At 39.0% G+C, this 27,206-nt stretch overlaps 1 non-coding gene and 5 pseudogenes across 1 annotated transcript; all 6 read right to left on the reverse strand.

Moving 5' to 3' along the window:
• Positions 1 to 943: 943 nt before the first annotated feature.
• On the reverse strand, positions 944 to 2,177 carry LOC149516071 (18S ribosomal RNA; annotated as a pseudogene).
• A 1,977-nt stretch (positions 2,178 to 4,154) lies between these two features.
• LOC149516072 (25S ribosomal RNA) lies at positions 4,155 to 6,914 on the reverse strand (annotated as a pseudogene).
• A 180-nt stretch (positions 6,915 to 7,094) lies between these two features.
• LOC149516073 (5.8S ribosomal RNA) lies at positions 7,095 to 7,250 on the reverse strand (annotated as a pseudogene).
• Positions 7,251 to 7,526: 276 nt separating this feature from the next.
• On the reverse strand, positions 7,527 to 9,329 carry LOC149516074 (18S ribosomal RNA; annotated as a pseudogene).
• A 7,678-nt stretch (positions 9,330 to 17,007) lies between these two features.
• Positions 17,008 to 20,138, reverse strand: LOC149516075 (25S ribosomal RNA; annotated as a pseudogene).
• A 232-nt stretch (positions 20,139 to 20,370) lies between these two features.
• LOC149516076 (5.8S ribosomal RNA) lies at positions 20,371 to 20,526 on the reverse strand. Its single transcript, XR_016346756.1, has one exon. It is a non-coding gene; the product is annotated as a 5.8S ribosomal RNA (ribosomal RNA).
• Between the last annotated feature and the right edge of the window lie 6,680 nt (positions 20,527 to 27,206).

Consider the following 27,206-nt stretch of genomic DNA (forward strand, 5'->3'; position numbering starts at 1 on the left):
TGTATGGCTCAACTTTAAGATACTCATGCATGGTAGTGACCTAGTATGTGCCAATGGTGTTTAAGGGAACTGCCTGCACAAATGGCTTGCATGTGCCGATAGTGATCAAAGCATGTGTCGAGACCCAAGGCCAACATGTTCTAATGGTGCTTGAGGTATGTACATGTGTCACGACCCACAAGCTAGTTTAGGCCTAAGTTTTCTCACCAAGTTAAGGAGCAGTTTCAATTCTAGTGGGACATGGTTTGATAGCTAGGGGGACTAAGTCTTGAGGCCTATTAGAGGACCAGGTCATTGGGAACTAGCCCAGAATAATGGCATAGGTAGTGATCAAGACTTCATGGCTCAGGCACGATGTTCAAGTTTAGTAGAATTAAGTCAGGCCCAGGTACGGGCTTTGGTGAGCACTTATAAAAATTTACAAGCCATAAAAATAGCATTGGCATGGCAAAATATGAAGATATGCTTAAACCCACCTATTGCCCAGTCGTGGTGTACATGGTGTAAGGCCAAGGCTAAAGATACACTCACGTGGTATGCTACCCAGCATTTATCGATTGTGTTCAAAGGAACTACCCATACAAAAAGCCAACATGTGTCAATGGTGGTCGTAGCATGTATCGAGACCAAGGGCTAACATGTCCAAATGGCTATCAAGGCATGTGCATGTGTCATAATTCACAAGCTCATCGAGGATCAGAGGTTTTTTCCAAGTCGAAGAGCAATTCTAGTTCTAGTGGGATAGATCTAACAGTCAGGGAGACTAGGCCTTGAGGTCTATTGGAGGCCTAGGTCATGGAGAACTAGCCCAGAACAGTGGTATGGGCAATGATCAATACTCCAGAGAATTAGGCACGGTGTTTAGGTTTGGCATAATTAAGCCAGCCCTAAATGTAAGTGCTGGTGTTAGTCTATCATTGTTAGGGACTCACTTTTAGGCCATCCACGATCAACAAAATCACGGGAGGCCATCTTTCACCCCTTCAACTAGAGCCCCATAGGCATGGGGTTAGAGGGTGTAACGATGCATGACACCCAGACAGGCATGCCCTCACCTTAATGGCTTGGGGTGCAACTTGCATTTAAAAACTCAAAAGTTCATGGTTGGAGTTTTAAAAGTAACATCCGTTGATCCCTGGTTGGCATTGTTTATGGTTAAGACTATGATGGTATTTGATCATCTTTGAGCCTCAAATTTTCTTTCTTGATCAATGAAAGCATCATTGGCAAATGCTTTCATAATTGTTAGTCTTTCATAAATCCAAGAATATCACCTCTGACTATGAAATATCAATGCCTCTAATTGTCCCTATTAATCATTACTCCGATCTCGAAGGCCAACACAATAGAACCAAAATCCTATGATGTTATCCCATACTAATGTATACAACCGTAGGCCTACTTTGAGCCCTATAATTTTCTTCAAAGTAACAGCATTGGATGAATAACCTAGTTAGTAAAGGCTAGGAATAGATCACCGGTAATAGAGATGAGTAAAATGATGCTCATTATGATGTAGATTGGACAACCCAACCCTAGCTCCAACTATGAGCTTTTTAACTACAACAACTTAAATATAAACTGTTGGAGCTAGAATTACCACAGCTAGTAGCACCAGACTTACCCTCTAATGAATCTTTGTTAAGGGATTTAGATTGTACTCATTCCAATTACTAGACTTATAAAGTCCAGTATTGTTATTTATTATTACTACCTTTCCATGTCAGGATTGGGTAATTTGCATACCTGTTGCCTTCTTTGGATGTGGTAGTCCTTTCTTAGGCTCTCTCTCCAGAATCAAACCCTAATTCCCCATTGTCTGTCACCACCATAATAGGCCACAATCTTACCTTTAAAAGTTGATACTGTAAAAATTTGAATGATACGTCATCGGCATAAAGGCCATGTGATTCATCAAGTTATCATGAATCATTAGAGCAACAAGCAAAGCCTGTATCGACATTTATCTAATAAATGCATCCCTTCTAAAAGTTTAGGTTTATTGCACACATTAACTCAAAATTACTAAGGTTATCCGAGTAGTAAATACCATCAAACAAATAATAATTGATTTAATGAGCCATTCGTAGTTTCATAATCTAAATTAGTTCATACTTACACATGCATGGCTTAATCTTTAAGACAAGTATATGACTAATGGCAAGATCAACTAGGTAGCATTTTTTTAGGACATTAGCATTGTATGGGCTTTAATACATTGATCGAGCGATGGAGAGAGTTGGCATGGAGCACAAGCATCGTATGTGTCAAGTAGGTAAAATGCATAGCATCGGACAAACAAGGGTCAAGAGCCCACGCCAACAAAATGTTCTACACCCAAGAGCACGATCCAACATCAGTGCAGTAATGCAACCATAGAGGTTTGGGTGGCATACTTTGGTCATATGTCATGATGGAAGTCTGACCCGAAGCCTCTAAGGACACAAGATGGATAAGGGATGGTAAGACATTCAATTTCCATTAATTTAGGTATGTAACACAGGATCCTGATTGTGTCCTTAAGAATACAAGATGGATAAGGGATGACAAGAGATCTGGTTTCCATCAATTTAGATATATAGCATAGGATCCTGATGGAAGAAGATTGAAAAAGATGATAGGTTAATAGTTAAATGCATCAAGCATAAAGCTTGCCAACATGCACGACTATAGTACCACTTATGTGTCCATTGTGTATAAGTGGCAGCATCCATGCACATTGGTCAACAACCTACCCAATCAATTACTCAATGAACGAGAGGAAGAAATGATGTATGAGGCTATGCCATAACTGTTTGGCATAAGAAAAATAAAAGCAAAGGCTAGCTACTATCTGGTCATGGTGTGTAGCTTAGGCCCAAAATACCCGCACGTGGTGCACATCCCAACATGTGTCAATGGTGTTTGAAGGAACCGCTTACACAAAGGGCCAGCATGTGCCAATGATGGTTGAAACATGTGTTGAGACCAAGGGCCAACATGTCCTGATGGTGGTTGAGGCATGTGCATGTGTCATAGTCCAAAAGCTTGTCCAAGCCTAGGGATTCTCTCTAAGTTAAAGAGTAGTTATAGTTCTATTAGCATAGGGTCTAATAACTAAGGGACTAGGCCATAAGGCCAATCAGAGACCCAAGTCATTAGGAACTACCCTAGAATAGTGGTATGGACTATGATCAAGACTCTAGAGACTCAGACAATCAAACACAGTGTTCAAGTTAGGCAAAATTGAGCCAAGTCCAAGCGCAGGCACCGGTGAGCAATACACAAGCACATAGTCAAACCTGAGTACAAGTACTATGACAAAAGTGTGGATGCATGGTCAGACCCAGGTGCAGGCACTAATGATTGAGATGTGAATGCATGGTTAGACCTAGGTTCGAGCATGCCTGAACACAGTCCTAGGAGGATTAGATTTGTGGGCTTCTAGAAGGCCTAGTACAATAACACAATCTTTGAAAGCTAAAATTATGCTTAGCACTTGAGTTTTGTAAGCTGACTTAGGCACACGAAGTTAATTCCCTATCCAAGGCCATACAGAGTTTGGCTTAAAACTAGAGCCTGTGCCACATGTACTAAGCATCATTTGGTGTCGGTGGCGATCAAGGGGCAGACAAGCCCCTTAGGTGAGAGGGTCATAGTACACACACTGCACCAAGTGCTAGCATCTACCAAAGAGGTGTTAAAGGTAATAGCCCACACCAAGGGCCAACTTGTACTAACAATGGTCAAGGTAAGTGCCTACACTAAGTGCCTACATCCGATGATGGTGTCTGAGCCAACATCACACATTAAGGGGCCAACATCTACTGATGGTTTTTGAGGCAACAATGGGCTAGTATCTATCGATGGTGTTGGATACGATTGCCTACACCAACCAAAGGGCTAGATGCTATCAATGGTGTTCGAAGCAACAACCTACACCATGGGTTAGCATGTGCCAATGGAGTTCAAGGCAAGTGCCGACACCAAGGGTGAGCCTGTCCTTATAACAAATACTAAGGTCATTTGGTTGTCATTTACTTGGACACATAAAGGAGGGATGTGATCATCCTACCAAATCGGTTGTAATGGAAAACAATATTCATCCCTAACCCCAGAGGGATACAGGGTAAAAGAATAAAGCGAGAGAATTTTGGTAGGTGTGGAAGGGAGGGATGAATAGAAGCAACAAAGGGTTGAATCTCATTGGGTCATGGTAGCAAGCCCACTTTACCACTTATAATACCTTGTCATGTATTTAAGTCATCTACAAAGGATTCAATCTATCACTCGGTAGGAATTGAGCTCCAAAAAGGCCCAAATAGCTTATCTGCCTTGAAGGCTACACCTATGACATATGCCTTTAAGGGCTATGGACCCCTACTATAGGTCGACAGTCAAGTGATGGGCATGTGCATTGCTTCTAGCCCTGATTCTAACTTAGAGGCATTCAGTCATAGTCTAGCATAGTAGCTTTATGCCATGGCTTTTCAACCAAGCGTAATGACCAATTATGTGAATCAATGGTTCTTCTTGTACTAGGTTGAATTACTATTGTGACGCTATCATCAATAGGGTAAAACTAACTTCTCACAATAGTCTAAACCTAGCTCAAGTTCCCTATTAGTGGGTGAACAATCCAACACTTGGTGAATTTTTTTTTATAATGGTAAGAAGAGCCAACATTGATGGATCAAAAAGCAACATCACTGTGAGTGCTTGGCTGTCACAAGTTAGTTATCCTTGTGGTAACTTTGCTAACACTTATTGCTTTAAATTTTGAAGGTCTAAATGATTGATAGGCCATGCTTTCATAGTTTGTATTCATACTGGAAATCAAAATCAAATGAACTTTTACCCTTGTATTCTACATGAGATTTCTGTTCTCACTGAGCTCATCTTAAAATACCTATATTATCCTTTAATAAATATGCCACCCTAGCCAAACTCCCTACCTGACAATGTTTGCCACCAAGATTGATTGATCGAGGTTGGCTTTTGGCCTAAAAAAAGGGTCATGCCCCATCTCTAATTCACGAAATAAGTAAAATGACATTAACAGTAGTGGTATTTCAATTTTGCTTAAGGGCTTCCACTTTTCATCTCTCAAGTCATTTCAAAAAATTAAATTAAAGCCAAGCTCAATAGGGCTCCCACTTATCCTACACCATGCAACTTATGGTGCTCTTCTAGCCACTAGACCCTACCTGTAGTTAAACTATTTCCAAGGTGGGCAGGCTGTTAAACAAAAAATATAACTCTTCTTAAGGCCCCTTCCAATGTCTTTAGACTTATAATGTTGTTATCAGTTGTTGCATCTCAATTTAGGCATTTTAACCCAATTCCCTTTTGAAGCTCGCACTAGACACATTATCAGATGAGCTTCCCCCATCTCTTAGGATTGATTAACTTATGTGTAAGTGCTATTCACATGTAACATTTCCCCTCTTTGGCCTTCAAAGTTCTCATTTGAATATTTGCTACTACTACCAAGATCTACATTGATGGTCGCTCTGTCCAAGCTTATGCCTTGGGGTTTTATGGGGACCACTGCACCCTTCTACTTATCGACGCCTAGTCTTTGCCCTGATGATCGAGTATAGGTCACGCGCTTAAACGCCATACATGTTTTGGGGCTAGTTGATTCAAAATGTGAGTTGCTACACACTCCTTAGTGGATTTTGACTTTCATGACCACATCCTGTTATCTTAATCAACCAACACCCTTTGTGGGTTCTTAATTAGCATATAGTTAGGCACTATAACTTAGCTTCCAGTTCATCTCGCATCAACAATTTTGCTTACCAAAAATAGCCCACTTAAAGATCTCGATTTCATGGTGCGGTTCAATAAAGCAACTATGTCATCTTACCTATTTAAAGTATGAAATAAGTCAATGGTGTTGTACCCCTAATGCCTCTAATCATTGGCTTTATTTGATAAAACTTGCTAAGGGCTCTAGCTATCCTAAGGGAAACTTCAGAGGGTACTAGCTACTAGATGGGTTAATTTTTCTTTCAACCTTATACCCAAGTTAGATGAATGATTTACACATTAGTATCATTGAGGGCCTCCACTAGAATTCCTCTGGCTTTGCCCTACTCATGCATAGTTCACCATCTTCCTAGTCCTGACAGGCATTCATACACTCAAACTATTTTTAGAAGATCAAAGTCAATTGATAGTGCAACCACAAGAGATCTTACTAATCAGTCCTTGCGTCTTATAGGTTTTCTGGCCTATTGACTTATACACATGTCAAACTCCTTGGTCCATGTTTCAAGATGAGCTGATAGAGAGCTTACAGGCTAATCCCAAGAGTATACAGGTGTCAAGGTGCACCAAGATGTGTATGCTGCATTCCATGATCATGATGATGATGTTTCTATGGGTATATCGAAAGCTTGGGCTTGGTCCACTGTTGTGACCAACATCAATCCATGCCTTAAGCTGATCAATAGATCAACTTTTGTCATTCCATAATTAATTGGGGTGCTTTGTCGGCCTCATTCACTTCTTTTTTTTTATAATTTCAAGCACATTTGGACTCTCTTTTCAAAGTCCTTTTGCATCATTCCCTTGTGATACTTGTTGACTATTAGTCTCTCATTCATATTTAGCCTTGGATGGAATTTACCACCTGATTGGGGTTGTATTCTTAAACAAGTTGACTCGTAGATAGCGCCTCATAGTGTGACAAGGTCTAGGTACAATGGGGCTCTCACCTTCTCTAGTGCCTCTTTTTAGAGGACTTAGGCTTGGTCCGTCGCTAAAGATGCTTCTCTATACTACTATTCGATCATCGATAGCACTTGATTCTCAAGTTGAGCTCTCTCTAGTTCATTTGCCTTTACTAAGGGAATCCTAGTAAGTTTTTTTTCTTCCATTTATTAATATGCTTAAAGTCAACAAGGGTCTAACAGGTTCTAGATAGATAATGAGTGCACATCGCTAGAGATGAGGCACGTCAGGAGCTTTAACATTGATGGTCATGGCACTATAGCTATTAGGGACTCATTTTTGGGCCAACCATGATCGATGAAATCATGAGAGGCCATCTTTCTCCCCCTCACCTAAAGCTTGATGGGTGGGGGGTTGAAAGGGCTGATGATGCATGATACCTCGACAGACATGCTCTCGTCCTAATAGCTTAGGGTGTAACTTGCATTCAAAGGCTTTATGTTTCATGAGATTCTATAATTCACACCAAGTATCACATTTTGCTACATATTTCATCGATGCAAGAGTCGACATATCCGTTATTGAGAGTCATTTTAGTTTTTCATGACAAAAAGAGTCACTATGCCACCTGTGCATGCACCATGAATGGGATAGCGATGGTACATGCACTCTTTCTCATTCCAGTTCCTTGGCATAATTTGTACTAGTCATAGGTGTTGATACCAATCATTTCACCCACTCGAGAGCTAGAATGAAGTGATCATCGCATTCATCTGGGGTAGAAAAGAGCTCGGGGCATAAAGGCACCACCACCCCCTTCATGTTTCATTAACACATTTGTAAGTCATTCGTTAAATTGGTCTTGACAATGATTCTTCTATAGGTTCACCTACAAAAACCTTGTTATGATTTCTCTTTCCTCTAAAAGACAAAGTTTAGTGAACTTCTTACGACATCACAAGTAGTGAATCATCCATGTCACCATGATCCGAACTCTTCACTAGACCATTCAGTCAATAGAAATGACAGTTGGTGTGTACAAAGGGCAGGGACGTAGTCAATGCCAATTGATGGTTTACACCGATTAGGAATTCTCGTTAAAGACCAAAAATTGTAATGATCTATCTCTATCATGATGTAATTTCAAAGATTACCTAAGCCTATCGACCAAGGCTATAGACTCATTGAATACATCAATGTAGCATATGTGCAGCCTAAAACATCTAAGGGCATCACATACCTATTATTGCCATAAACTTCCTTGGCCTAAGGGGCCATAGTTCCTCTAAGAAGTTAATCTTGAAGGATCACCTCAGCGTGGCTAGTTAGCAAGCTAAGGTCTCATTCATTGATGGAATTAACTAGACAAATTGCTATACCAACTAGGAACGATCATGCACCACCACCCATAGATTCAAGATAGAGCTCTCAATTTGTAAGTCCTTACTATGTCTAGACTTAGTCAGTTTCCCCATGTTGAGTAAAATTAAGCTGTAGGCTTCACTCTTAGTGGTCCCTTCTGTTAATTCTTTTGACTTTCAGCCTTGTGACCATACTCCCCTTGAATCGCAAAGACTTTGATTTCTCTTAAGGTGTCAATGGAGTCCTAAAAGTAACATCTACTAATCCCTGGTCGACATTACTTATGGTTGAGTCTAAGATGATATTTGATCATCTTCAAGCCCTCAACTTTCATTATTGATTAATGAAAACATCTTTGGCTAATGCTTTCATAGTTGGTCATTTTTCATAAATCCAAGAATTTCACCTCTAACTATGAAATACAAATGCCCTAAATATCTCTATTAATCATTACTCCAATCCTGAAGGCCAACATAATAGGACTGAAATCCTATGATGTTATCTTATGCTAATGTATATAAAAGTAGGCCTGCTTTGAGCACTCTAATTTCTTTAAAGTAATAACATTGAAAGAATAACTTGACCAATTAATGCTTGGAGTGCATCACATGTAGTAGCGATGGGTAGACCGATGCTTATTGTAAGGTAGACTAAATGACCCAACCATAGTTCAACTATGAGCTTTTTAACTATAATAACTTAAATGTACACTATCAGAGCTGCAATTACCATGGTTGTTGACACCAAACTTACCCTCAAATGGATTCTTATTGAAGGATTTAGATTGTACTCATTCTAATTACTAAACTTATAAAGCTCGATATTGTTATTTATTGTCACTACCTTTTAATGTCAAGATTAGGTAATTTGTGCACCTGCTACCTTCTTTAGATGTGGTAGCTATTTCTCAGGCTCCCTTTCTAGAATCAAACCCTAATTCTCTGTCACACATCATCACCATAGTAGGCCACTATCCTACCATCAAAAGTTAATAGGTTAGAAATTTGAATAATGCATCATTGGCACAAAGGTTGTGTGATCCATCAAGTTATCATGAATCATCAAAACAATAGGTAAAGCCTGTGTTGACTTTTTATCTAATAAATGCATCCTTTCCAAAGTTGAAGTTTGTTGCACGTATTAGCACTAGAATTACTATGGTTATCCAAGTAGTAGATACTATAAAACAAACTATAATTGATTTAATGAGCCATTTGCAGTTTCACAGTCTAAGTTAGTTCATACTTACACATACATGGCTTAATCTTTGAGACAAGCATATGACTGCTAGCAGGATTAACCAAGTAGCATTCCTTTAGGATGTTGGCATTGCATGAGCCTTAACATACCTACCAAGTGATGGAAAAAGCCATTATGGAGCATAAGCATCGTGTATATTGAGCATGTAAAATGTATAGCATTGAACACTAGTGCACCAATACGACCATGGGGGCTTGGGTGGCATACTTGGGACACAAGGCATGATTAAGGTCTGACTCGTAGCCCCTAAAGACATAAGATAAAAAAGGGATGGAGAGATATCTAGTTTCCATCAATTTAGGTATGAAGCACCAGATCCTAATTGTACCCTAAGGTATGATGACTATATAATGGGAGATTGAAGAGGATTACAGCTCAACAGTTTGATGCATTAAGCATGGAGCCTGCCAACATGTACAACCATAGTACTAGGAATATGCCAATTGTGTACAAGTGGTAGCATCCATGCACACTGGTCCATAACCTACCAAATCGATTACTTGACAAGTGAGTGGAGGAAATGACATATGAGGCCATGCCACAATCGCTTGGCATGGGAAAAACATAAGCAAGGGCCATGAGATCCAATAGGTAATAATAGCATGACACCACCAATGCTTAGTTTGGCTAGGACCATACATGCAAACTCTGTTGTAACAATCCTAAGAGGACATTATTCAATTTAGGGACTTGTTCTTAAGGTCTTGGGTAGCATCGATTGTATGCACAAGCTTAGCTAGGCCAAGGCATTTTTATGGCCTATAAGAAGGGACCATGATATTGCCAAATACCTAAAAAACTTGGCCAGACCAAGTTCGCGATCGCAGCTTTTACTTGCATCACCATAAAGAGTCATTGGTTGATTTAAGGACTTAGTCTAGGGTAATATTGGCCATAGGCATAGGCTTGAGCTTGACACAACCAAGCCTCTTTTCCATATGCATGCTGACCAATTGAGGCCATAAGCACTTGTAGGTCATCAAAGTAATCAGTCTTTAGACAACACGGCCAAAAGGCAAGCACAACCTCAATTTTGCTTCAAAACATTGTCATGGATGTATGCAATGACAAGCCCATCATGTATACCTATTCCCCTCATAAGGAAGAGAAAGCTCGGATAACCACCTCCTAAAGAACATAAGAGATTTTACAGATATACTAGCAGTGGACATTAAAGTGTTTGTAATGGGGATATTTTTTTCAAATAGGAATATCCTACACCAAAGGTCTGCAGTTATTGATGTTGGTCAAGGTATGTGCCCACACTAAAGCCCAAAATGTACCAATGGTGTTTGAGACAACAGCTTGTAGTAAGGGCCAGCAAGTGTCGATGGTATTGGTGGTAACTACCCACACCAAGTGCCATCATCTACCAATGTCAATCAAGACATATGCTCACACTAGGTCCAGATTATGCCGATGCTGATCAAGGTATGTGCTTACACCAAGGGCTAGCATGTGTTGATGGTGGTCAAGGTAAGTGCTCATACCAAAAGAGGCCCGTTTATGCCAATGATGGTTGAGGCATATGCTCGCACCATGCTCCAATAAGTGCCGATGATGGTGGAGGCCTTGGCCAAAGTTTGATTCTAAGCCTTAGAGCTAATGGTGGGCTCAGGCATGTGCTAGTGCCACATTTTTTTACCGAGGGCACCATCACTAGAGCATCACCAGAGAACCAGATTGACAATATATAGGATTTTGATGATTGTAAGAAAAGGGCTAGGAGTGTGCACACATAATGTGTGGTGGCAGCTAGTCTTTGGCCTTTATATTGTCCCCCTATCCCCTAAGAAACCTTGATAACTCATACACCCTTAAATAGCATAAGAGCTTTTACAAATTCATAGCCAATAGCCATTCAAGTGTTAGAAATGAGGATGTTCTTTTTCAAATGACCATAAATCTTCTACACTTCAATTTTTTAGTTGAATTTTTTTTTAAAAGCCATAAAAATACAAGGATCATATATACTAAATTTGAGGCCAAAACTCCTAAAAAAATTTTAAAAAATCTTGAACCATGAAAAATTCTAAAAATCATTAAAAATAAAAAATGAGTCATCTTGCCATGAAACTCCACATGAAGGCTTAGGGGATCGTTGTATGAATTTACAAGCTATGAAAATGGCATTAGCATAGCAGAAATATGAACACGTGCCTAAACCCACCTACTGCCTAGTCATGACATGGATGGTGTACAGTTTGAGACCAGGATACCCATGCATGGTGTATAGCCCAGCATGTGTTGATGGTGATCGAAGCATATGTCGAGACAAAGGGCCAATATCTCTTGATGGTGGTTGAGGCATGTACATGTGACAAGGGTCATTCGATGCCAGTAATAGTTGAGGCATGTACATGTTTCACAGTTTGTAAGTTGATCCAAGCCCATGGGTTCTCTTCAAGTAAAGGAGCAATTTTAGTTCTAGCGTGATAGGGTCTGACAGCCAAAGTGACAGGCCTTAAGGCTTATTGAAGATTAGGTTATGAGGAACTAGCTCAAAATAATGATATAGGCAGTTATCAAGACTCCATAGACTTAGGCATTGTGTTCAAGTTTAGTAGAATTGAGATAAGCTTAGGTGTGAGCACTGGTATGTGATGCACAGGCACATAATTAGACACAGGCGAAGACACTAATGATTGAGGTGTAGGTGCATGGTTAGACCTAGATGTGAGCACGCCTAAACATAGTCCTAGAAGGATTAGATTTAGAGGCTTCTAAAAGGCTCAATACTATAGCATAATCTTTGACAAGCTAAAATTATGTTGAGCATTTGAGTTTTATAAGCTGACTTAGGTGTATAGAGTTAATTCCCTATCTAAGGCTGCATGAAGTTTGGCTTAAGACTAGAGCCCATGACACATGCACTAAGCATCATTTGGTGTCGATGGCAACCGAGTGGTGGAAGGTCATGATACACATACCGTATAAAGTGCCAGCATCTAGTGATAGTGTTTGAGGCAATAACCCACACTAAAAGCTAGCATATACTAATAGTGGTTAGTGCATGTGCTAAGACCAAGGGCCAACATATCCCGGTGGTGGTCGAGGCATGTACATGCACCAAGGCTCATTGTATGCCAATGATGGTCGAGACATATACATGTGTCACATTCTACAAGGTAGTCTAGGCCCAATGGTTCTTTTCAAGTCAATGAGCAGTTCTAATTCTAGCAGAATAGGGTCAATAGCTAAGGGGACTAGGCCATAAGGCATACTAGAGGCCCAGGTCATAGGGAACTAGCCCAGAATAGTGGTACGAGTAGTGATCAAGACTCTAAAGGTTTAAGCACAATGTTCAAGTTTAGCAAAATTGAGCCAAGGCCAGGTGCAGACGTTGGTGACCACTTATATGAATTTGTACACAGTAAAAATGGCATTGACATGGTAGAAATATGAAGATGTGTGTGAACCTACCTCTTACCCTATCATAGTGCATGGCTCGGGCCCAAGATACCCACATACAATTGTAGCATAGCATGTGCTAATAGTGTTCAAAGGAACTACCCTCGTAAAAGGCCAACATGTCCCGATCGTGGTCGAGGCATGTGCATATCTCATGGTCCGTAAGCTTATCTAAGCCTAAGGGTTCGATCTAAGTGGAAGAGCAATTCTAGTTCTAGCAAGATAGCATTCAACAACTAGGGAGACTAGGCCTTAAGGCTTACTGAAGGCCCAAATCATAGGAACTAGCTTAGAACAATGGTATAGGCAGTGATTAAGACTCTAGAGGCTCAAGCATGGTGTTTAGGTTTGGTATAATTGAGCCAGGCTCAGGTGTAGGGCTGGTGAGTGCTTATATGAATTTACAAGCCATAAAAATAACATTGGCATGGCAAAAATATAAAGATGTGCTTGAACCCACCTACTATCTGATCATGGTGCGCATGGTGCATGGCCCCAACTTAGGATACCCATGTGTGATGCATGGCCTAGCATGTGCTGATGGTGTTTATGGGTAGTGATAAAGATTCTAGAGGCTCAGGCATAGTGTTCAGGTTTGGCTTAATTGAGTCAGGCCTAAGTACAGGCATTGGTAAGTGCTTATATGAATTTACAAGCTAAAAAATTAGCATTGGTGTGGCAAAAATATAAAAATATGCTTGAACCCTTTTACTACCTAATCATGGTATGCATGGTGCATGGCCCAGGCCTAGAATACCCAAGTGTGGTGCATGGCCTAGCATGCGTTGATGGTGTTCAAGGAAACTACCCATAAAAAAGGCTAGCATGTGCCTATGGTGGTCAAAGCATGTGCCAAGACAAAGGGCCAACATGTCCCAGTGATGGTTGATGCATGTGTATGTGTCATAGTCTACAAGCTAGTCTAGGTCCAGGGTTTTTTTTAAGTCAATGAGCAGTTTTAGTTCTACTAGCAACTAGAGAACCAAGCCTTGAGGCCTACTAGAGGCCCAAGTCATAGGGAACTAGCCCATAATAGTGGCATGGTTAGTGATCAAAACTCCAAAGACTTAGGCACGACATTTAGGTTTGACAAAATTGAGCCCAGCTCAGTTGTAGGCATGGGTGAGCGATACGCGGCACACAGTCAAACCTAGGTGAGGGCACTAATGATTAAGGTGCTGGCACATGGTCAGACCCAGGTGCAAGTCCGTCTGAAAAAATCTTAGAAGGATCAAATTTAGAGGCTTCTAGAAAGCCTAGTACTATAGCATAATCTTTGACGAGTTAGAATTATGCTAACAACTTGAGTTTTATTAGTTAAGTTAAGCACATAGAGTCAATTTTCTACCTAAGGTCGTACAGAGTTTGGTTTAAGACCAGAGCTTATGACACATGCATTGAGCGTCATTTGGTGTTAATGGCATTCAAGGGGTAAACAAGTGCCTTGAAAGGGACAAAAGAGTGGTGACAGTGTCATGGTGCACATGCCACACCAAATGCCAACATCTGACAATAGTATCAAACATAACAACTTGTAAAAAGGGCTAGCATGTGCTAGTAGTGGTCAATGCATGTGCCAAGACTAAAACCCAATATGTCCCGAAAGAGGTTTAGCCATGTGCATGCACCGAGGGTCATTGGGTGTCAATGGTGGTTGAGGCATATAAATGTGTCATGGTCTACAAGCTGCTCCAGGACCAAGGGTTCTCTTTGAGTCGAAAAGTACTTTCAGTTATAGTGAGACAAGGTTTGACAACTAGGGGGACTAGGCCTTAAGGCATACTTGAGGCCCAAGTCATAGGAACTAGCATAGAACAATGATACAGGTAGTGATTAAGACTCTAGAGGCTCAGGCACAGGGTTTAAGTCTGAAAAAATTAAACCAAGCCTAAGTACTAGTCCTAGTGGTCACTTATATGAATTTACATGCCATAAAAATGGCATTGAGATGGCAAAAATATGATGATGTGCTTGAACCCACCTACTGTCCAATCATGGTGTGCATGGTAAGCAACTAGGGCACAGGATACCAGTACGTGGTGCATGGCCAAACATGTGTCATTGGTGTTCGAGGGAACTACCAGTACAAAGGGCCAGCATGTGCCGATGGTGGTCAAAGCATGTATCAAGACCAAGGGAAAACATGTCTCGATGATGGTTAAGGCATGTGCATGTGTCATGGTTCACAAGCTTGTCTAGGCCCAAGGGTTCTATCCAAGTCAATGAGTAGTTCTAGTTCAAATAGGATAGGATTTGATAGTTAGGATAGCCAAGCCCTGAAGCCTAGTGGTGGCCCAGGCCATGAGAAACTAGCCCAAAATAGTGGTACAAGCAGTGATCAAGACTCCAGAGGCTTAGGCACAGAGTTCAAGTTTAGCATAATTAAGCCAAGTTAAGGTACGGGTGCTAGAGAACACTTATATGAATTTGCAACTCATAAAAATGGCATTAGCACAGCAAAAATATAAAAATGTGCCTAAACCTACCTACTACTCAGTTGTGGTATGCATGTGCATGACTCAAGCCTAGGATACCCATATGTGCTGCATGGCTCAGCATGTGCTAACGTTGTTCAAGGTAATTGCTAGCACAAAAGGCTAACATGTGTTGATGGTGGTCGAAGCATGTGCCAAAACCAAGGGCCAACATGTCTCGATGGTGGTTAAGGCATGTACATGTGTTATGGTTTACAAGTTGGTCTAAGCCCAGGGGTTCTCTTCTAGTTGAAGAGCAATTCTAGTTCCAGCAAAATAGAGTTTGACAGTTAGGGGGACCAGGCCTTAAGGCCTACTAGAGGCCCAAGTTGTAAGGAACTAGCCTAAAATAGTGGTATGGGTAGTGAGCAGACTCCAAAGGCTTAGGCATGGTGTTCAAGTTTGGCATAATTAAGCCAGGCTCAAATGCGGGCACTGGTGAGCACTAATATGAATTTACAAGCCATAAAAATGGCATTGGCATGGCAAAAATATAAAGATGTGCTTAAAGCCACCTATTGCCCAATCATGGTATGCATGGTGCATGGCCTGGGCCCAAGATATTCATGTAGGGTGCGCAGCCTAGCATGTACCAATGGTGTTCGAAGGAATTGCCCATATAAAGAGCCAACCTGTGCCAATGGTGGTTAGAGCATGTACTAAGACCAAGGGCCAATATTTCTCAATAATGGTTAAGGGATGTGCATGTGTCATATTTCACAAGTTGGTCTAAGGCCAGGGGTTCTTTCTGAGTTGAGAAGTAGTTCTAATTTTACCAGGATAGGTTCTAACAGCCAGAAGGGCCAAGCTTTGAGGCTTACTAGAGGCTTCAGTTATAGGGAACTAGCTTAGAATAATGGTATGGATAGTGATCAAGACTTTAGAGACTCAAGCATGGTGTTCAAGTTTGGCAAGATTGAGCCAAGCCTAAATGTTGGCACTGATGAGCGATGTACGACCACATAGTCAAACCTAGGTATAGGTACTAATGATTGAGGTGGGGTTGCATGGTTAGACCCAGTGCAAGCACTGATGATCGAGGTATAGGTGCATGGTCATACCCAATTGTAGACATGCCTGAACATAATCCTAAGAGGATTAGATTTATGGGCTTTTAGAAGGCCCAATACTGTAGCACAAATTTTGAAAAAATGGAATTATACTAAGTACTTGAGTTTTGTAGGTTGACTTAGGCACACTAAGTCAATCCCCTATCCTAGGTCACACAGAGTTTGGCTTAAGATGAAAGCTTGTGACACATGCATCGAGTGCCATTTGGTGCCAATGGCAATTGAGGGATAGACAAGTGCCTTAAGTGGAAGGGTTATCGTACACATGCTGCACAAAGTGCCAGCATCTACCAAAGAGGTGTCTGAAGTAATAGCCCATACCAAAGGCTTGCTTGTGTCAATAATGGTTAAGGTAAGTGCCCCCACCAAGTGCTAGCATCTGATAATGGTGTTCAAGGCAATGTTGTGCACTAAGAGGCCAACATTTGCTAATGGTATCTGAGGCAACAATAGGCCAGCATCTACAAATGGTGTTGGATGCAATTGCCTGCACCAACCAAGGGCCAGATGCTATCGATGGCATTCGAAGCAACAACCCACACTAGGGGCCATGCGTGTTGATAGTGTTTGAAGCAAGTGCCTAAACCAAGAATGAGCCTGTCCCTATAACAAATACTAGGGGCATTTGTTTGTCATTTACTTGGACAGTTAAGGGAAAGATGTGATCACTCGACCAAATTGGTTGCAATGGAAAACATCATTTATCCCCAACCTCAGAAGGGTAAGGGGTAAAAAAATGAAGTGAAAGGACTTCATTGGGTGTGGATGGCAAGAATCAAAGCGACAAAGGGCTAAATCTTAATGGATTGTGGTAGCAAGGCCACTCTACCACTTACAATACCTTGTTGCATATTTAAGTTATTAGGAAAGGATTCTTCCCTATCGCTTGGTGGGAATTGAGTTCTAAGGGTTCCTCTGTGGGGGTTGCACCTATGACACATGTCTTTGGGGGCCATAGTCCTCTATACAGGTTGACAATCGAGCAACAAGTGTGTGCATCACTTCTAGCCTAGATTTTAGTTTAGAGGCATTCAGTCATAATCTAGCACACAATAGTTTTGTGCCACTAGCTTTTTAACCAAACATGATGACCAATTGTGCAAATCAATAGTTTTTCTCGTACTAGGTTGAATTACTATTATGACATTGCCATTAGTAGGATAAAACTAACCTGTGTCATGATGGTTTAAACCCTACTCACGTTTCCTATTGGAGGGTGAACAATCCAACACTTGGTGAATTTTACTGCATAATGGTAGGAAGAGCCAACATTGAAGGATCAAAAAGCAATGTCGCTATGAACACTTGGCTGCCATAAGCCAGTTATCCTTGTGGTAACTTTTTTGACACCTCTAGCTTCAAATTCTAAAGGTTTAAAAGATTTATAAGCCATGCTTTCATAGTTTGTATTCATACTAGAAATCAAAATCAAACGAGCTTTTACCCTTTTATTTTACGTGAGATTTCTATTCTTTTTAAGCTCATCTTAGGACACCTACATTATTTTCTAACATATGTCCAAACTCCTTACTTGATAATGTCTTTCACCCAGACTGATCAACCGAGGCCAACCTTGGGTTTAAAAAAAGGGTCATTCCTTACCTCTGATTCACAGAATAAGTAAAATAACATTAAAGGTAGTGGTATTTCAATTTCACCTAGGGCTCCCACTTATCCTACACCTCTCAAGTTTTACAAAGTTGGACTAGAGTCAAGTTTAATAGGGTTTTCTTTCCCTACTGATTCTATCAAGCCTATTCTTTTAGCTGTGGTTTCACTAGATAGTAGATAGGAATAATGAAAATGTCATTAATCCATTCATGCGCATCACTAATTAGATGACAAGGCATTTGGCTACCTTAAGAGAGTCATGGTTACTCCTATCATTTACCCTTACTTTGGTTGAATTTCTTCATTTTGATATTCAGAGCACTAGGTAGAAATCACATTGCATGAGCATCCGTAAGGACTATCGCAATGCTTTGTTTTAATTAAACAGTTAAATTTCCCTTGTCTGTACCAAGTTTGAGTTGATTGTTCATCACCTAAGGAAGGCCTTCGAGGGAGCCATTCCTAATCTATCCCTTAATTGACACACGATGACCTACTTTCACTATGAGAGCAACTCAAGTAGTGCACCAATAGTCAATAAGTTTGAGACTAGGACCTGTGTGCCTAGCCTTCAAAGCCAATCATTTTCCCAAGGTTGTGGATCCATTTTACCTTCTCAAAGCCCTGTCGATGTCTCTAAACTCCCTAATGTTGCTATTAGCTATCGCATCCTGATTCAATAATTTTAACCTAATTCTTTTTTGAAGCTCACACTGGACACGCTATCAGACAAGCTTCCCTTGTCTCTTAAGATCAACTAACCCATGTGCAAGTGTTGTTCACATGAAACCTTTCCCCTTTTAAACCTTCAAAGTTCTCATTTGAATATTTACTACTACCACTAAGATCTACACTGACGATCACTCTACCTAGGCTCCTACCTTAGGTTTTACAATGACCATTATGTCCTCTTACTCATCGGGGCTTGGCCCTTGCCTAGACAGCCAGGTATAGGTTATGCGCTTAAGTGCCATCCATTTTTAGGGCTAGTTGATTCGATAGATGAGCTATTATACACTCTTTAGTGGATTTTGACTTTCATGACCACTATCTTATTGTTTTAATCGACCAAAACCCTTTATGGGTTATAGGTTAGCATGTAGTTGGGCATCGTAACCCGATTTCTAGTTCATTTTGTATCGCCAGTTATGCTTACCAAAAATGGCCCACTTAGAGCTCTTGATTCTACAGCATGGCTCAACAAAGCAATTGTATCATCTTACCTATTTAAAGGTTGAGAATAGGTTGAAGACGTTGCCTCTCCGATGCCGTTAATCAGTCACCTTACTTGATAAAACTTGCTAAGGATTTCAACTATCCTGAGGGAAACTTTGGAGGGAACTAGCTACTAGATGGTTCGATTAGTCTTTTGCCCCTATACCTAAGTAAAATGAATGATTTGCATATTCGTATCATTGCAAGCCTCCACTAGAGTTTTCTTTGGCTTCGCCCTACTCAAGTATAGTTCACCATCTTTTAGGTCCCGACAGGCATGCTCACACTCGAGCCTTTCTCAAAAATCAAGGTCGACAATGGTGTACCTATAAAGAATCTCACCAATTAACTTTCTTGTGTCTTATGGGTTTTCTAGCTCGTTGACTTGCACAAATGTCAGAATCTTTGGTTCGTGTTTCAAGATGGCCCGGATGGAGAGCTCGTAAGATACCATTGAGAGCACAAAGGCATGTCAAGATGACATGTCAAGATGGCACGTACTGCATTCTATGATCACGGTGATGATGTCTATATGCGTATATCGAAAGTGTAGGCTTAGGCTGTTATTGTGACTTGCATCGATCCACTCTCTGAGTTTATCAACAAATTGGCTTTCACTATTCCACATCCAACTGAGGTGCATCGTTGACTCCCATTCGCTTCCCTCTTGATAATTTCAAGCACTCTTTAACTCTCTTTTCAAAGTCCTTTTCATCTTTCTCTTGCAGTACTTGCTCGCTATCGATCTTTCACTTGTATATAGCCTTGGATGAAATTTATCGCCTGATTGGGCTGTATTCCCAAACAACTCGACTTGCAAATTGTGCCTCATAGTGTGCTAGGGTCTAGCCAAAATGGGGCTTTCACCTTCTCTAGCACTGATTCAGGGACTTGAGCCTAATTTGCCACTGAGGTTACTTCTCTAAACTGTAATTCAGATTTTGAGGGCACTTAATTATCAAGTTAGGCTCTTCTTAATTCACTTGCCATTACTAAGGGAATCTTGGTAAGTTTTTTTTCCTCCACTTATTGATATGCTTACACTTAATGGTTAATCCTGCCTGACCTGGGGTTGTGATGTGAGAATTGACCAAGGATGTGAGGGGTTTGATAGGGTCCAAATGGACAACAAGGATGTGTCATTAGAGATGAGGCACGTCGGGAGCTTTACCACCATTGGTCACAGCACTATCATTACTAAGAATTCATTTTTGGGCCAACCATGACTGATGAGATCATAGGAGGCCATCTTTCACCCCTCTCACTTGGAGCTCGATGGGAAAGCAGTTAGAAGAGGTGATGATGTATGACACCTAAACAGGTGTGCCTTTGGCCTAATAGCTTAGGGCACAACTTGTGTTCAAAGACTTGATGGTTTACGGGATTTTGTAAGTCACACCAAGTATCATATTTCACTACATTCTTCATCGATGTGAGAGTTGAGATATTCATTATTGAAAGTTATTTTAGTTTTTCAAGATAAAAGGAGTCATGATGCCACCCATGCACGCAAAATGAACAGGATGGTAATGGTACACATGCTCTTTTTCATTTTGGTTCCTTGGCACAACTCATGCCAGGGGTTCGTTATTCAACCACAGGTGATGATATCAATCATTTTGCCCATTTGAGTGGTAAAACAAAGTGACCATCATGCCTGTCTGGGGTCAAAAGGGGCTCAAGGCATGGAAGCACCCTCATCCCCTTGGTGTTTCATTAACGCATTCGTAGGTCATTCATTGAGCGAGTTTCAACAATGATTCATTCGTAAGTTCACCTACAAAAAGCTTGTTATAATTTCCCCTTCCTCTGATGATAAGTGTGGAATACAGATTCCTAGCCAAATTTGATTAGTTGTCATTCATTTAGTATTTTAGCTATTTCCTAAATAAAAGGGATTCGGTTCATTGACCAAATTTTTGCTTGGTAGTTTCCATTCATTGTTAGAGGATTTTTAGGTGATTTGTTATTATCTTTAGGATATCATGAGATTTGCCAGATTTGATGTTTTAGCTATATATATCCTCTTATACTCTAGAAAGTTTCTTAAGAATTCGTAAATAAAATTCTCATGAATTTTTTCATGGTATCAGAGCATTCATTATGAATCATCAAAATCCATATATTTTTTTCTTTCAATCATTTTATCTATTCCATGGCCAATAGCACAGATTTGTCAGAGTCCCCTATTTTGCCTATCACTATTCATAAACTCAATTGACAAAACTTCATCCAATGGCCTCAATCAGTGATGCTATTTGTCTATGAAAAAAGTAAAGATGATTATCTCATGGGAATGGCTCTTTCACCTAAAGAAGATGACCTGAAGTACCAAACCTAAAAGTTGAAGGATAACATGGTAATGTTGTGATTGATAAATTCTATGACCAATGAGATTGGTGAGAATTTCAGGTACTACAAAACTACCGAGGAGATTTACGATACAACGAAAGAAATCTTATCCAATGTAGACAATACATCTGTAATATTTGAGATCAAAAGCACTTTGTATGACTTACAGCAAAGCTACTCCTCTATCATGGAATATTTTAATTCCTTAACTTGTTATTGGCAACAATTAGATATCTATGAAGAAATAGCATGAAAGTGCCCTGACGATAACCAACAATACAGGAAAATAGTAGAGAAGGACCAAGTTTATAAGTTTCTACTAAGTCTAAACATGAGCCTTGATGATGTTGTAAGAGTATTCTTACATCAAGCCATGGGAGTATTCTTAATATCAAGCCATTTCCCAACATCAAAAAATTTTTCTCTGAGGTCCACCGAGAAAAAAGTAGAAGGAAAGTGATGTTGGCACATCATGCAATCCATAAAAGATAAAAAATTTAGCCTTTATTGCACGAGGACCAAAATCTTACCAAAGTGGTGAAAATCGATAGAAAAAAGGTAACAGACCTATCCGGAGTAATATCTATGATATTTTTATATTGTGCCAAGAAAGATTTAGCTAAGTCCTTTCATGTATGGATATGACTTTAATCAAACTAGACATACCATCTTATCAATGATCCAATTAAACTATCTTAAAAATAGTATATCAGAAGCTTGTCATTGTGAGTATGACCTACCATCTTAAGATAGAACATTGTAATATAAGCAAAAAGACATGTAGTTCCATCAAACTTCTCAAAGTCAAGAACAATGAATTTTGTTGGCATAACCAAATCTAGTACAAAACTAAGTTCATTTGTATCCATGCTCCCAAAAATGTCATTTTCTTCCATGGCCATTAGTCTTTTTTTTAGTAACTCGTACTTATTTTTCATCTTAACACCCACTACTAGCATAGACATGCCACATAACTTTTCTTGTTCAACAAGATCATCCAAGTTTGGTATAGTGATAGGATCGATAAGACCTTATCCTGGATTGACACTCATATGTAGCTGAGGTTGAGTAGCAGATGGTCTAGCAAAAATGAAAGGCTGGGATGACTAACATAAGGTTCAACAAAAGTGAAAAGTTACGTGACTGGTGACTGCAAATAGATTCCTTGAGACGTATGAACTTGCGAAAGAGAGAATCTCAAAAGATATATTGGTTCTGCCACATTAATCCCATCGTTTAGCCACTTCCTTTCTTTTTAAGGAGCCAGTTAACAACTGCCTTAGCTTAGATATCTATGCTTGGATATTTAATTGAATTTACATCACCCTCTTCCTTATATCTCCTTATGCCTTCTCAACCCTTTTAAACCTAACTGTATTCTCTTATTCCATAACTTAAGAATTAGAGCAGGTATTATACTTATGTGAAATTACTTGAGTTGGCTTCTTTGGCCTTACTATCCTTGAATCTCTAACCATTAATCATGATTTAGAACACATGGTATAATCATCATCATCATCATCATCATTATTATTATTTTATTACTATTATTATTATTATTATTATTTAATTTACATGTATAAAATGAATGCAATGTAATGCAGTAGAGATATCGTTTTAGATTAATTTAAGTAAAGAAAACTTGTGTTAACCATAGAAATCTTTGTACATCAACCAATCATTCTTGCATTGAAACCATAAAAACACCTAATCTGAGCATGTTGCTCCCTAGCTTCACATAAGAAACTCAATAATTACTTACTACAATGCTGAGTTGGTATGACCTTTCGCTCTAGTTCTTCAATTCTCTCCACCATTACATTGGCTTTCTGCATTGCTTTGTAGATCTATGAAGTCAAATGGTCTATGTATTGCTACCTGCTTAAGCATTTTGCTTTCCACATTTCCTAAGCATCGATCTTTATGTTGTAGGTATAAGCCCAATAATCCTCTTCCTTGCTATTTAATCAAAGTCTTATCTATTTGGCTTTGATTATTGACCAACTGAATTTTCAAGGTCATCAGCTCTTGTTCCAAAGCCTTTTTCTCTTTTTGTAAATTAAAACTCCAATTTTGTTTCTCCTCTAATTTGACCCTAAGCTTATCATTTTCTTCTTAGCACTTGGCTACCTTTGCGAAGACTCCCAAAAACTTTTCTTTCCATATGTGTTGTTCTTTAGTGAGTGTAGAGATCACTTTTTTGCTTTTTTGGGCTCTATTCTTCCAATACTCTGCCATCTTTCTTAATTCTTCCATATCCCTCTTGGATCCCTTTGAAGGTCTAATATCCATCCTTAATCTTTTATTCTCCTGGTGAAGATCTTGTAAATCTCCTTGCAATAATTTTCACTAATTGGCCATCTTTTGTAATGTGTCATCCTTCATCATCAAATCATACCTTAACTAGTTGACTTGATCTTTCATTGCCATCTTCTTTTTCTCCATCTTTCTTTTTCTCGTCTTGAACTCTTTCTGAATTATCTCAAAAGTAGATAATACCAGTTTTAAAGTAACAATGGGCAACTAATATAAAACATCGGCTAGTAAGGGTCTAACTTTATTGACATTATTCCTTATCTATGCAAGGTATCCTTCTGCAACATTATCAGCATATTTGGTTGGATTCATTTGATTAATTTGCTTCCATGCATTAATGACTTCTTGGGCCTTTTCCATATAATCAAGTGCCCTATATTTAAACTTGAATGAACTAAGTCTATGAGTCATAAGGATGAATTGATGAATATAATATTGCCTTTGAACCGTGAGAGCTACATAACTCACTGCCCCCATATCTTTAAAAATGGTACCCACACTCAATTCCATAATTATTCAAAATGGCTGGGAGAAGTATCCATGATGCTTTCTATTTTACATCCTTACTAGTAATCTTTCGAAAGAATGACATCTATTGACCTTTTATCTAATCCTTCCACCATTCCTTGGTGACAAACTTCTTGATGGGAGCAAAATGAATAGAGAAAGGCTAAAATGATATCTTCTCCCTTTCTAAAAAATGACTTCTAAGCCAAACAAAAAGCAACTAAACACATCCAATGAATCATCCCTCACCCTTTTTTCAAAATAAATTAAGTGATTTAATGGTCTCCACTAAAATAATTGGTGAAATATTTATACCTTTATCCAATTGCTCAAAAAAATCAACCACTAATGCCTTTTCATGCCCTAAAACCTTAGGGAATATTATCAATCCATACATTGCCAAAGCAAACAAATCCAATCCCTGATCAGTATCAAGAAGCTTATTTTTATGCTCTAACAAAAAGGTTAATGAACTGTCTTGACCCCATTCTTTTTTATCTTATGCTTATCTATTTCTTCAACCCCTATTTGCATAATCTTGGCTAACTTTTTTCTATATCTAGTGGTCTTTTGCTCCTTCCAATAAATCTTGTCTTGATCGGCAAACTTTATTCAGAGTAAAGATGAATATTCTTCAATTATAGGGGCTAAATCTTGTTGGTTGAACATAAAACATCGATAAGATAGATCCTAAAACTGTATCACAACCTTAACTAGTCCTCATCCTTTTTCAATGATAGAAGCAATGCCACATCCCCATATTTCTTTGAAAAATACTTTTTTTTCACTCTCCACTGTTGCCATATGGTTTCCATTTCAGGTACATCATTCTAACTCAAATCCATGTGCACCAACTATGGAAGTCTAGAAACAAAATCGAGCCTTAAACAATCTCATTTTTTTCCTTGGGTGCTTTTTGATTGGCTTTTGACTTCCAAATAATTCTTGATGGAGGCTGATGCTACTGATGGCTTTATGAGTGCTTGCCTTATTGTTCATTGACCTAAGACAAATACCCCTCTTAAAATGCAATATTTATATAATGTATGCAACAAAATTAAATATTATACAACTAAAATAAATCAAAGATCCAAACAAACAAATAATAACAATAACAAAGCAATCATATCATAAAGCAAAATAATGACAAATATATATAGTGTCCTGACCTTAGGTAATTTTTTAAAAAGTGGCATGGCACTACCCTAGGTAGGCTTCTTATGGCTCACAATATGTCGGGTTGAGATTTAATCATCTAAAGTTTTCCAAATCAACCTTACATCATCATCCATTATAGACTAATAAGGCACACCAATCTTTACCCATTACAAACTACAAACGAAAATAGTTTGATCTGAGTGAAAGTGTTTTACTAGCAAATGTTGAGGTTATCACCTTACGATAGTGCAGTTACTTCATTTCCCCCTAATAAGGATGGAGCCCAGGTCTAGAATTCATGCATGTGAGTGAATATGCAAAAGTGTGCAAAGTGACATATTAATCAAAATAACATAAATAAATCATAAACACAAAATCCAAACAAAGTAATAACTAACATACAATTTATTTTATTTATTAACTTATGTTTTTTTAGAAATTAAAATAAAGGGAATTAAATTAAATATCAATTAAAACTAATTAAATCCAAAAATTTTTATAGCGTATAATTAAAATTTTTGGCTTAACTCTCAAAATGTCCCCAGTGAAGTCACCAAGCTGTCATAATATATCGATCTAGAGACTCGATTGTTGATGTAAAAATTTAAGATCATGGAAAGAAAAACATAGGTAGTCACCACCAATCTTTTTTAGGGTGTGATTGGCCACCCAAACACTTTATCTTTTAAATAAAATAACAAGTTTATTAAAAAGACAATTTTGGTCTACGAAAATAGATTGGGTTCAGGAATCAGTTACGTGTGTGGTAGGATTAACAACTCCACAACGCCTACAAAATTAGTACTAATTAATCATCCACTATTTGTAACTCTGGATAAAAATGGTTTTTCATATGAAATTTAATTATATTGTTTTTAAGAAAGAAAATTAATTTTAAAAAATCTTTATTTCCGAATTTATGAAAATTTTAGGTTAAAGAAATACCTTCACATTCCCTAACATAAAAGTAGAATTCGAAGATAATCTTTTAATTTAAAATTTATCACAACATTCCTTTTAAAAATAATAAAATAACATTATTTGTAAATGATAATTATAGGCAACTCTCCAATATCTAGACAAAGTATCAACAATTATATTTCATGGAAGGCTACTTTATTTTTATTTGTTTAAAGCTAAATTTTTAAGAAAACTTTCTATGAAGTAAAAAAATGAAAAATAATATAATTAATATTAACATCAATAATTAGACCAAACATTTACTACCCACTTAATTACTCGACAAATGAGAGGAGAAAATGATGTAGGAGGCCATGCTTCAACTGCTTGGCATGCGAAAAACACAACAAGGGCCACGAGACTACCCTTGCCATCCAACAAGCAATAATGGCATGACACCACCAATACATGGTTTGGTCAAGACTGCACACATAAACTCCACTGTCACCACTTCAAAGAGATAATACCTGATTTAGAGACTTGTTCCTTAGGTTTTAGGTAGTATCAGCTGTATGCATGGGCTTGGCTAGGCCAAGGCATTTTTGTGGTCAATAAAAAGAGACCATGAGATGGCCAAATACCCGAGAGACTTGGCTAGACCAAGCCGATGATCATAGCTTTTACTTGCACCATTTTCAAAAGTTGTTGCCCAATTTAAGGACTTTGTTTGAGGTCTGCAACAACATCAACCATAGGCATGGGCTTAATCTTGGTTGTTTTTCCACTGCACACCAATTGGTCAAGGCCATAGGTGCCTATAGGTCATTGGAGCAACCGATCATCGAACAACGTGACTAGAAAGCATATGTGATGTCATGGTCAAGCCTTGGTGCGCCTTGGTCCTGCCATG

Source organism: Durio zibethinus, chromosome 11 (genome assembly GCF_047325235.1).
Source record: "Durio zibethinus cultivar Kanyao isolate XHJ-2024 chromosome 11, ASM4732523v1, whole genome shotgun sequence".
NCBI classification, from domain to species: domain Eukaryota; kingdom Viridiplantae; phylum Streptophyta; class Magnoliopsida; order Malvales; family Malvaceae; genus Durio; species Durio zibethinus.